This window comes from Aethalodelphis obliquidens, unplaced genomic scaffold, assembly GCF_003676395.1.
Source record: "Aethalodelphis obliquidens isolate GAN/ISIS:26980383/991018 unplaced genomic scaffold, ASM367639v1 scaffold133, whole genome shotgun sequence".
Lineage (NCBI taxonomy): Eukaryota > Metazoa > Chordata > Mammalia > Artiodactyla > Delphinidae > Aethalodelphis > Aethalodelphis obliquidens.
The window spans coordinates 402,044-414,582 of record NW_020838077.1 but is presented as its reverse complement, the minus strand read 5'-3'; the positions used below and the strand labels follow the sequence as shown (position 1 = coordinate 414,582).

At 39.4% G+C, this 12,539-nt stretch overlaps 1 non-coding gene across 1 annotated transcript; it reads right to left on the bottom strand.

Annotated features, from left to right (window-relative positions):
- Positions 1–2,663: 2,663 nt before the first annotated feature.
- Positions 2,664–2,745, bottom strand: TRNAS-GCU (transfer RNA serine (anticodon GCU)). Its single transcript has one exon. It is a non-coding gene; the product is annotated as a tRNA-Ser (tRNA).
- Positions 2,746–12,539: the final 9,794 nt, after the last annotated feature.

The following is a 12,539-nucleotide window of genomic DNA, read 5'->3' as shown; positions in this document are numbered from 1 at the left end:
CCCCTTAGGGCCTCTTCAGAGTCGTCTAAACTCAATTATTAATAAAAGAGGTTTCTCTCATTTATCTTGTTGAGAGGTATTTCCCGGTTACCTTGGAGTATCCTGTCGCTGCATTAATTCATTACACTGATTTTGTCAGGTTTGGTTCTGGTGATCTTTGGCTGGTGTCTTTACACCACATTAGCTTGCTCTGTGGGTCCTAGCTCTGTAGGCAGAGTAGGGGTTAGAACGATTAATCCTGGCAGAGCAGGGAAAAATCAAGATAGACACTCATGTTGATGTTGGAATGATGGGAGAAATGTGCATCCTGGGGAGAAAAGATATTACCAAGATGGACAGAAACTAGGTTAACCATGTTTTGAAATAAAACAAAACAAAACTAGAGTTTCAAACTTTAGCATAAATCAGGATTATCCTAAGAGCTTGTTCAAGCACAAATTGTTGGGTCCCAGCACTGGAGTTTGTACTTCTAACAAGTTTGCAGGTGATAATAATGCTGTTGCTTGGGAGGAACTGCACTTTAGAGAATGACTGAACTAGAGTAATCTCATCAGTTGCATATGATCTAATGCTTCAAATCCAGTGATCTAATTTCAGATCTCTGATTTAGACATATAAAATTTTCATTCTAATAAAACAATCAAATGAGTTCTACCTTAAAACCACACAGCAGCTCAATCTCACCAATATCCCAAATCCATTAAATCTTGAATTTTTAATCAGTCCAGTCTATAAACTGCCACTGATTATCCAGAAAGTCTGTAATAAACCAAAGTCTCCAAGCTTATGAGAAATCAGGATTCCTATTTCCTTCCACTGTGGGTGCTTGTGCTTCCATTTAGGTGATCTGTGACAATGCTAGTTGAAATAATCCCTCTTACAGGGCTGCAGAAGCAGGTGTGGTCTGGTCTCCTTTCTACTTATTCGGTTGGGGGTGCAAATCAGTACAATTCCTATGGAGGAAATGTGGCAACATCTTACAAATGAATACACCCTAGAACACAGCTTATCTCCTTCTAGACATTTATATTATAGCTATAGACACACATATGCAAAATGTTGTATATATTCAGATATAGATATATTTACATTTTTTTATAAGTAGTATTATACACATTGTCTTGCACTATGCTCTTTTTCATTTAACAATATATCTTGGTTTCATGTACCCCTGTGTTCAAAGTAGCAGTACTCACAATAGCCAAGACATGGAAACAACCTAAATGTCCAACGACAGATGAATAGATAAAGAAGATGTGGTACATATACACAATGAATATTGCTCAGCCATTAAAAAAGAATGAAATAATGCCATTTGCAGCAACATGGATGGAAGTAGAGATTATCATACTAAGTGAAGTAAGTCAGAAAGATAAAGACAAATACCATATGATATCACTTATATGTGGAATCTAAAATATGACACAAATGAACTTATCTATGAAAGAGAAATGGGCTCACAGACATAGAGCACAGACTTGTGGTTGCCAAGGGGAGGGGTGGTTCAGGAGGGAAAGATTGGGAGTTTGGGGTTAACAGATGCAAACTATTATATATAGAATGGATGACAACAAGGTCCTACTGTATAGCACAGGGAGCTATATTCAAATCCTGTGATAAATCACGATGGAAAAGAACATATATATAAAAAGAATGTGTGTGTGTGTGTGTGTGTGTGTGTGTGTGTATCTGAATCACTTTGCTGTACAGCAGAAATTAACACAATATTGTAAATCAACTATACTTCAATTAAAAAATAATATATCTTGGAGAACTTAATATTATACGTGCATTCTTTTTTTCTGGAATGACACATGAAGGCCAGTATTGGTGACAAAAGTTTGGTGTCTAGATTTTTATAGTTTTTGAATCATGTGAATGTAGTACTTACTCCAGAATGGCAATAAATAAATTAAAAAATGAAGAAATACATTATTCTTTTTTTTTTTCTCCCAAGGTCTAATATGGAAGTCACATGTAGAAACTACATGTTACTAACATTTTTTGGGGGGCGGGGGTGTGCATCGCGCACGGCATGTGGGCAGGATCTTACTTCCCCGACCGGGGATCAAACCCCTGCCCCCTGCAGGGGAAATGCAGTCTTAACCGCTGGACCACCAGGGGAGTCCTATATTTTTATTACCTTTTCTCAGGAAGAAATATTTAGCCCTAACTGAGAATGTTGTATAGCGTGTACTTTTTAGTTTTGTTATATCTCTAAGAGATACATACTCTTCCTTGTCAAAGACTGGGATACCTAGACAATAATGGTTGCTTTTAAAGTTAAAAGATAATAGACAAAAATTGCATAGAGATAAAATCAGCCCGATAATGCCTTAAATAACCCATAATTTTGTGTACATTACTCTACAGACAATTTTATCAGCTCCTCTAAATTTATTAGGTTTTTCTATGGTCCTCAATTAATTCTTCAATTATTTCCTCAATGGGGAATCCCTGCTAAGCAAAACTTGTAATGGAATGAACATTTTGTGGGAGAATGAAACATGAATCAAGCATATCAGTTAACAAAGTTCACAGCCAGGAAAATGCTACTGAGGAAGTGGAGAATAGGGGGGATTAGAAGGAACTACTCAAGTGAGTGATGAGTAAAGAATTAACTCACCAAAAAGGAACATTCACTCTTCTTATGCACAGCAAACCGACGAGGATGGGATTCGAACCCACGCGTGCAGAGCACAATGGATTAGCAGTCCATCGCCTTAACCACTCGGCCACCTCGTCACATGTGCCTCTCTTTTATTCAGCTTCTTCCTGCAGTACTTCCAGGCGTTTTATAGCAATGCATCTGATCGCTCTTTTCCTGGATTAATCGTCACAACCATAGTGTGAGTCAGGTGTCAAAGTAAAGTTCACAACCACCACAAAACTGATGCACAACACTTGGAGTGGTGAATTTACTTGGCAAATACCTGATAACAGGTGGAACTAGGCCTGACACACGTTGTTGGACGCAAGCCAACCCTGGCTGGCCGACTCAGCTCTGCGTGCCGGGGAGACAGACACCCGGACGTTCACAGGGTCCCTCCGCCGCTGCATTCCGCATTCAAGGGACTGATTTCCCCACCACCTGATCAGAAATCCCGGGATTCCCGTTTTCTGAGTGGTACAAGAATCCCGGCTCTGCGATTCCTTTCCATTTGCTTTTGTGATACGCCCGCCAGCCTGGAGACGCCCTCATTTGTCCTTTGTTATCCACTTTAGGACTTGGTATTGATCAGTCTATGAAAAATCAGCAACGCATGAGAACATGTTTTGGAAAAAAGTAGACAAGAGAAAGAGCCCCAATGGGAAGATACTTGTATCATAGCGCAAGAGCGGCTTAGCTTGACTACTATTAACGCTGGGAAGGGCCGGTGAGGTGGGTAATCCCTGATGCAGGAGGCAGGGTGCAGTTCCTGGTTGTGGCTCTTTCCTAAGCCCCACTAGGGAGGCCGGACGGAGTAACCCCTAACGTCCCCTGCAGCTCTGACAACCTCTGTGATAAAGTGACCATTAAGAATCCCGGGGGCCGAGGTTCGATCCCTCGTGGGGGAAATAAGATCCCACAAGCCGCACGGCGCGGCAAAAAAACAAAAACAAAAGCAAAAAACCTCTCCCACTCGTGAGAGTTTGTGTACTTTTAAATATTTAGTGCAGAATTTTGGAGGTTGAATTGTTCTTTTCTACAAAAATGTTGTTGCCTTTTTCCTCTCTACGAAATCTCTTAGCTCTATTCTCAGCTTTGTTGGGAGGGACTCTTCTCTCTCACCCCAGTTCACCGAATTTCAAAATATCTTCGATCAGCACGAAACCTTTAGAGGTACTTCATCCGCAATACTGAATGAAACAATACTTGTTCCTTTGAGTATTGTTACACTTTGAGTCATCCGCTACCACTCACACTTACTTTTCAGAGACTCAAAGGCAAGCTCATTTCGCACCAGTGACTTCAGAACTGTTCCTAGGGAAAGCCTCGGGCGGGGCTGGATTTCTGCTGTTAACTAAGAGCTTCGGTGAAGTTTGACTTAGACCACTCTCGCTACAGCAAGAGGACATGGAAGGTATTTGTTTTGGTCTTAATACACCAGTGTCCGTGTAAGCAAATGATAACTATTTTTCACAGATTTAATACCAAATCTAAGCCTTAGAATTAAGGCTCCTAGAAAGGATATTTTCAATTAATTAAAACTTTTGGATTAATAATCCTACTTTTTAAAAATACATAAGGTTACGATGAGTATTAAATTAGTTAACATCAGTGAAATGCTTAGAAAATTGTCTTGCACGTGGATGGATCTAGAGACTGTCATACAGAGTGAAGTAAGTCAGAAACAGAAAAACAAATATTGTATATTAACGCATATATGTGGAACCTAGAAAAATGGTACAGATGAACCGGTCTGCAGGGCAGAAATAGAGACACAGATGTAGAGAACAAACGTATGGACACCAAGGGGGGAAAGCGGCGGGGGCGGGGCTGGGGGTGTGATGAACTGGGAGATTGGGAGTGACATGTATACAGTGATGTGTATAAAATGGATGACTAATAAGAACCTGCTGTATAAAAAAAAATAAAATAAAATTCAAAAATAATTGTCTTGCAAATAGTAATTACTGTGTAAATCATTTGATATTATGGTAGTTATTTTTATTACTAACAAAATAAATAATACACTAATAATTAATTACATGAAATTGTATTCAACACGAAAAGAAAACCCAGTAGGGAGGAAAAACAAAACAAAACAAAAAACAAACAAACCCATGTATGGTCGGAATTCCGTGGCGGTCCAGTGGTTAGTACTCGGCGCTTTCACTGCCATGGCCAGGGTCCCATCCCGCAAGCCTGGTGCGGCAAAACAAACAAACAAAAAAACCCCAAACACTTATGGTCAATTCACAAAAGGAAACCAAATGGTTAATAAATGTACCTGAGGATGCTCCACCTAACTCATGTAAGGATGTGCCATTTAAAGCAATAATGTATCATTCTCCTTCCCTACTCCCACTTTAGATTTCTGAAATACTGTCCATGCAAGCGTAAATCGGCCCAATCAGACTGAAGGACAATTGCATAAGAACTATTAAAATTTACGAAGTTCATATCCTTCCTTTCTTCTTTCCCTCCCTTCCTCCCTCCCTTCCTTCCTTCTTCCTTCCTTCCTTCCTTCCTTCCTTCCTTCCTTCCTTCCTTCCTTCCTTCCTTCCTTCCTTCCTCCCTTCCTGAAACCCAATAGTCAACCTACTAGCAGAGAATTGTGCTGGAGAAATGCCAACACTAGTGTGAAAATTATGTATACACACACATTATATATATATATACAGTGAAGCACTACTTTTTAGTTAAACTATTAAAAACTACCCAATGTCCACCAAATGTAATATTGAGTTAAATAACTTATGAAAAGCAAAACGTTAGAGCAGTATGTGTTCATTAATAAGACAAATACATATCTACATGTAGTAACTTACAAATAAATATTTTCCCACTGTTAAATTTTTTTTTTAAAGGCAAGTTGCAGAACAGCATGTATAGTATTTTTGTTTGTTTTAGATGATAGACTGAGAGAGTAGATATTTAATATCAGTGAAGGCCATTTAGCTTTAACCTCAATTTTATGAAGGCCCCACACTTAGACTTTTCATATTGTCTTCAAAGGAGTATTATGTATGTATGTGTATATCTATACATATATTATATAAACAAATGTTTGTTTCTTTTTTGAGTTAACTGAAGGGTCTTAAACATATCTCAATATCTTCAAACCTTATTTGGCGTTTCTTTATTTTTTATATACTGGTAATGAAGATGACATGAACCTTTTGCAAATTCTGGAAGGCTCTGATTGATATAAAATTAAAATATCTTGAAGGACGTATACAAATTGTAAACAGCTAGTATCAGAAACTTTAAACTTTTCTATGTTAAAACATTTTTCAAGATTTTTTTCTTTACCACGAGTACATGTTATTTAGTAATTTACTTTTTTAAGTAAAGAAAAATTTAAACAAGTTTTTTTTTTAAAGACGGAAGAGTGGTGAACAGAGCCAAATCCTACTCATAAATGGAGATATTAATTAAGAAATGACCACTAAGGACTTCCCTGGTGGTGCAGTGGTTAAGAATCCGCCTGCCAGTGCAGGGGACATGGGTTTGAGCCCTGGTCCGGGAAGATCCCACGTGCCGCGGAGCAACTAAGCCCGTGTGCCACAACAACTGAGGCTGAGCTCTGAGCCTGTGAGCCACAACTGGAGCCCACGTGCCACAACTACTGAAGCCCACGTGCCTAGAGCCCGTGCTCCCTAACAAGAGAAGCCACCACAATGAGAAGCCCGCGCACTGAAACGAAGAGTAGCCCCCGCTCGCCACAACTAGAGAAAGCTCGCGCACAGCAACGAAGACACAACGCAACCAAAAATAAATAAATTTAAAAAAAAAAAGAAAGAAATGACCACTAGATTTAACAACAACAATTTTTACATATGATAAGGTAGAGTGTCATCATAATATCTTTACAGGTCAAGGTTACACTACTTGTAAGAGGTCTGATTCCACAGACTACTTCAGCACAGCACAATGAAAGCATCCTTTTCATTGTGTTCTATAGCGTAGTGATTGTAATAGCTGTTTTTGTACCTCAAGCTCCTTCCTGGGCTTTCCTCCTACCAAAGCTTCATAATCTCACGTCTTACTTCTCACCAAACTACAGAGGATTGGAGCTTTATGTCTCCACCTTTTCTCAGAGGGATTTGGTTTCACTTTCCATTTCCACAGGTAGAGTATATAATTTCCAGAAAAAGATATTTGACTACAAACCTCTCTGAAGCAGAGTCTGAACAGAATTCCCATTTGGTGCCCTGCATTAGCCCCTTTCCCTCATAACCTGCTTATCCTCCTGATCCTTCAGCTCTGAGGACCTTCAGATCTCATTGTCCTCTGTGCCTGTTATTCTATTTTTTCTCTCCTTCCCTACATGTACAGATGGGGCCAAATCACTGAGTGATCTGGGGACTTACTGTTGAAGCTTGGAACCTCTCTGTTTAGATCATTTTTAATAATCTATAGTAGCAGCAAGTCTGCCAGGAAACAAATTTGTACTTTTTTTAAAAAATTTATTTATTTTTTGCTGCTTTGGGTCTCCATTGCTGCATGTGGGCTTTCTCTAGTTGCAGCGAGTGGGGGCTACTCTTTGTTGCAGTGCATGGGCTTCTCACTGTGGTGGCTTCTCTTGTTGTGGAGCACAGGCTCCAGGCATGCAGGCTTCAGTAGTTGTGGCACGCAGGCTCAGTAGTTGTGGCTCGCGGGCTCTAGAGCACAGGCTCATTAGTTGCAGCACACGGGTTTAGTTGCTCCACGGAATGTGGGATCTTCCCAGACCAGGGCTTGAACCCATGTCCCCTGCATTGGCAGGTGGATTCTTAACCACTGCGCCACCAGAGAAGTCCACAAATTTGTACTTTAAGCATGATAAAATCACACCATCCACCATCTATGTACCCATTCTCTCAACAATTATTTAACAAATGTCTCTTCTATTCCAGGCACTGTGTCATGCACAGTGTGCACTGTCTAGAGGGGAAGACAGATATTTAGACAAAAAAGAACACAAAAAGTTATATGATCACAAATTTTGTTAAGGGATATGAAAACATAGAGTGTCATGAGAAAAACCATGGGGGGAGAATTAACATTAACTGGGAAATTAGGAAATGTGTCTCTTAAATAGATATCCTTTAGATAAATAGGTGACAGGATAAAATTCAAGAGAAGTGTAGGAGACAAGGAGGCAGAAAGTGAAGCAAAGGGTATTCCAGGCAGAGTGAAAAACATGTGTGAAGTTCCCAAAACAGGAAGAACTGGGAAAATTAGGAAAATTGAGAGAAGGTCAGTGTGACCTGCACAGAAGCAAGCAAAGGAGACAGTGGGGAAATGGCACTGGAGAGGTTGGCCAAATCAATACAGGCCTTGAATGCCATGTTCAGGATTTGAAATTTTTATCCAAATTGCAATGGGAACATATTGGAGCTTAAAAGTAGAGGAAGAATGTGATCTGTTTAATATTTTTGAAAGATCATTCTGGATGCTCTGGAGAGAACAGGTTGAATAGATTTGAGCAGATCCATTGGGCAGCCATGGCAGCAGTCAGCATGAAAGATGGTTGGTGGCTTGAAAGATGATGGTGGGCTAAAAGAATGACTACAGGAATGGAGAGAGGTAGATGAATCCAAGATATATTTTGGAGATAAAATCATCGGGACCTGATCATGATTTGGATACACACTGTGAGGGACAGGTAGGGTGACTAACTACTGCTGGATTCTGGAACTTTTTTGTTTCAGCACTGAAAGACCTGCCTCTCTGGGAGCCCCCTCAGTCCCAAGCAAACCCAAACATCTGGTAACAGGGAAGGACAAAGGATGATTCTTATGCTTCTGACTTGAGTGATGGAGCAAATGGAGAAAGTGTATATTGAAACTGGGAGGATTGGGGGAGTAACAGGTATTGTGGGAATGACAATTTAGCTTTTCTATGCTGAGACTGGACATAACCTCATTAAGCCAGATGTCTGAAGTAGAATATTTTTTCCTTCATATTAGAGTCAGCTGATGAATTTTGATTTTTAAAGGACTGTAAAAAAAATCAGATTTATATCCATAATGAGTAACTTCTTTCCTCTTTCAAGATTTTAACTACAAATGGTAAAGATTCTGGAATTTTTTCTTTCTTGCTATAAAACTAATTCACAGGAAATTATTTGGTGATTCCTTGGTTTATTTCCCATTTTTAAATGATTCTATTCTTTCATTTATCCATTTATTTAAAGATTTTTTTTATGTGGACAGTTTTTATTAAGTCTTTATTGAATCTTTGTTACAATATTGCTTCTGTTTTATGTTTTGGTTTTTTGGCCACGAGGCCTTTGGGATCTTTGCTCCCAGCGATCAAACCTGCAACCCCTACATTGGAAGGTGAAGTCTTAATCACTGGACCACCAGGGAAACCCTGTCCATTCATTTAAATACTGCAAGGTTAAATTGTACAGATTAATTTATTCAAAAGAAAAGGGAAGCCTCCAAACAAACAAACAAAAATTTCCTCCAAAAGAAAAAAACCCTAAAAAAAAAAGAAGATAAAAAACTTTTAAGAAAACCTCCAATCTTGCAAAAGCTTTGACAGCCAATTTGTTTGAATCCACATTAATTGGAATAAAAATAATTGTTTAGTTGATGTCTTCTTAGCAAAAGTGAAATTCTTAGCAAATGTGAAAAAAGACTTAAGGTCAGTCTTGAAAACTGAAGATCCTAAGTGCAAACTTCTATAAAGAGAGTGTGTTTTGACTAAAACAATGTCTTAGGTTAAAAATAAGGAGAAATATAAAACCTAAGTAAAGGAGACTTTTAGGAGACAATTGCAAGGCATTCAAGTAGAGCTGAGAAGTAAGGGAAGATACCCCACACTGCCAAAAACATGAATATTTAGGTGGCTCGGTTCTTAAAAAATGTTGCTGATTAAGTGTAAATTAATAAAATCAATATTTAACACTGATCCTTAGAAGGAAAATTATTTTGCTGACCATGTAAAGCAAAACTCACCCCAACAACTTTGTGCAACGGAATTGTTCTCTTAAGCCTTTAAGATCATTCTAAGAAAATTAACACACTGATCAAAATAAAATAGGAAAAAACAAAGGAATCTAAAGAAGCCATTTCCCCCCTGCTAGCCATCCCCATTAAATAAGAACGGCATATATTTAGAAATTCTATCTCTCTTACATATTGAAGTCCTTATGGATAAAATTATATGATGCCTGGATTTTCTTTAAAATACAGGAGAAAAAGGTCGGGAAATATAAATAAATAAATGAATGAATAAATAAATTATATATATACATATACATATACATATATATATATATATATATATATATGGAGAGAGATTGGCAAAAATATTGCTAATTCTTCCAGTTGGGTGATGAATACATTAGGCTACATCATATCATTTTATTTTGTTTATTTAAATGTTCATACTAAAAGTTATAATATGTTTAACTTCACTTTATTGCATAAATATGCCCGATGTCATGGTCCCTGCAAGGAAGAATTAATGCAGTGGTCAGGGAGAGTACAAGTAAATAAGCAAAGACATATATAACTGCTGACAAGAAAAGGTGAGGGAGGGGTTAATACCCTATTTGTCGGAAACTCCTTATCGAGAACCTAAAGGCATGCAGGTAAAACTGCAAAATTGAAGAGCGTCGCCGTCCACGGGTTGACAGCTGCATGAGAAGTGCTCACCCGCCCGCAGGCGGCAAACCTTTCCACCCGACGGTGAAGACCCCTCGCCAGCAACGCCCCCGCGCTCTAAGCTTTAGCTTTTACTTTATTCCCTGGAAAGCGCAGACGGTTGTGGAGCACAAGCTGGTGGCGATGCTGCTAAACCGGACATGCTCCTTGTTGGGGGAGGTGGGGACATCTCTGGAGGTTTACAAAATTCCTGGTTTCTGTCTTCTAAAGTCTTTCATAGCTGGGTAATAATAATAATAATAATAATGGCAAACACCTACACAGAGCCTACTTTGCCTAGCACACTCCTAAGTGCTTTACATGCATTAATTAAGGGAATCCCATAGGAGATGCAAAGTATTATATATAGAATGGGTAAACAACAAGGTCCTACTGTATAGCATAAGGAACTATATTCAATACCCTGTGATAAACCATAATGGAAAAAATTGTGTATATGTGTGTGTGTGTAGCTGTATCACTTTGCTGTATACCAGAAATTAACACAACATTGTAAATCAACTATACTTCAATATAATAAATTTTTAAAAATTTAAGGCAATCTCAGCACCGTCCTGGTAAGGTGGGTGCCTGCCAAGGGCCTCACGCAGAGTTGCCGGGATGCGGTTTAAACGGGGCAGTCCGTCTCCATAGCCCATGCTGTTAACTACCACGCAGTATTTCAAACGCGAAAATGGCAAATTATTTTCCCCTAAAATTCAATGGAGACGCGATCGTGTTTGATTGAGTGGTTTGTTTTAGGCTTGAGAGGGAAGGGAGAAGGGGAAACCAGTGGTGTCAAAAGTCTTAAAGAGAAACAGAACGCTGGGAAAACCAGAAGCCATTCTTAGGACTTAATTTGCCAAATAACAAACCAAAAGCCGGGAGACAAAATCTGCTCAGTGCGGAGGTGAAGGCTTCCCTCGATTTTTCTGGAGATTTTTGAAGGATATTGCTCTGGGCTTCGGTTCTCTAGACGGAGAAAGCTGTGATTGTAACTAGCTCTATAACGCGCTCCGCTTGGCTCTTCTTGCCCTGGTCACAATCCCCACTTCTATTCAAATCAGTTGCCCAGAGCCGAACCTTTCCCATCTGAAGGACAATCCTAGCTAATATTTCAAAACTGCGCCTCTTTGCATCCTGAAGGGAACTGGGGACCAGGTACTGACCACCCTCTCCGAGAAGTATGTGTCCCCAGGCGCACGGAGAAGAAAAGTCAAGGAGGATAACGTGAATTGCAGGGAATTTCGGAGGCGGTGACGTGATTGCAGCCTTTCTCACTCCCGCTGGGATATGCACCTGAGTTTCTGAAATCAGTCTAGGTTGTGAAATCCCAGGAAAGCAGGACGATCCCTCCCTTGGGCTGTATCTCTCCAGTTCTTTCTGTAGGTATAGTGTTAATAGAGTATCTTGGAATTTCGAAATAGTCAAAGCCGGGAGAGAGGGGACGATAGGGTGGATAATGACCAGGAAAAGGATCCAACAATTTCCCGTGTTAACATCTGGATCCTAGCAGGGCCATCATTTTCATCCACCCAACTAGCTTTCGGAGGTTCCCAAGACCACAGACCTTTCTTTCAAATTGCCCTCCTTCTCTGTTTCCAGGAGACCAGATATAGGGAAAATCTGGTGGGGAGCGTGGCTGACTTTTCCTCTTACCCGGGAATGCTAATGAGCTGGATGCCGGAAGAGCTTCGTGGAAATTTGTCCAGTGCAGGAGCACTCCCTGGGTATTGCTTGGACCTTGAGATTAAGACCCCTATCTTTCTGCCAAGTTTCTCTGTAGTTGAAGGAATTGCTTTGCCAGAGTCTCTGATGAATCAGTGCTCACTTGTTTTTTTAATTTAAGTATAGTTGATGTACAATATTATGTAAGTTACAGGTGTACAATATCGTGATTCAAAAATTTTAAAGGTTATACTCCATTTATAGTTATTATAAAATATTGTCTATATTCCCTGTGTTGTACAATATATCATTGTAACTTCTTTTTTACATGATAGTTTGTACCTCTTAATCCTACCCCTACATTACCCCTCCTCCCTTCACTCTCTCCACTGGTAACCACTAGTTTGTTCTCTGTATCTGTGTTCCTTTTGTTATATTCACTAGTTTATTTTTTAGATTCCACATATAAGTGATATACAGTATCTTTCTCTGATTTATTTCACTTAGCATAATACCCTTCCAAGTCCATCCATATTGCTGCAAGTGGCATTATTTCATTGTTTTTTATGGATGAATAATATTCC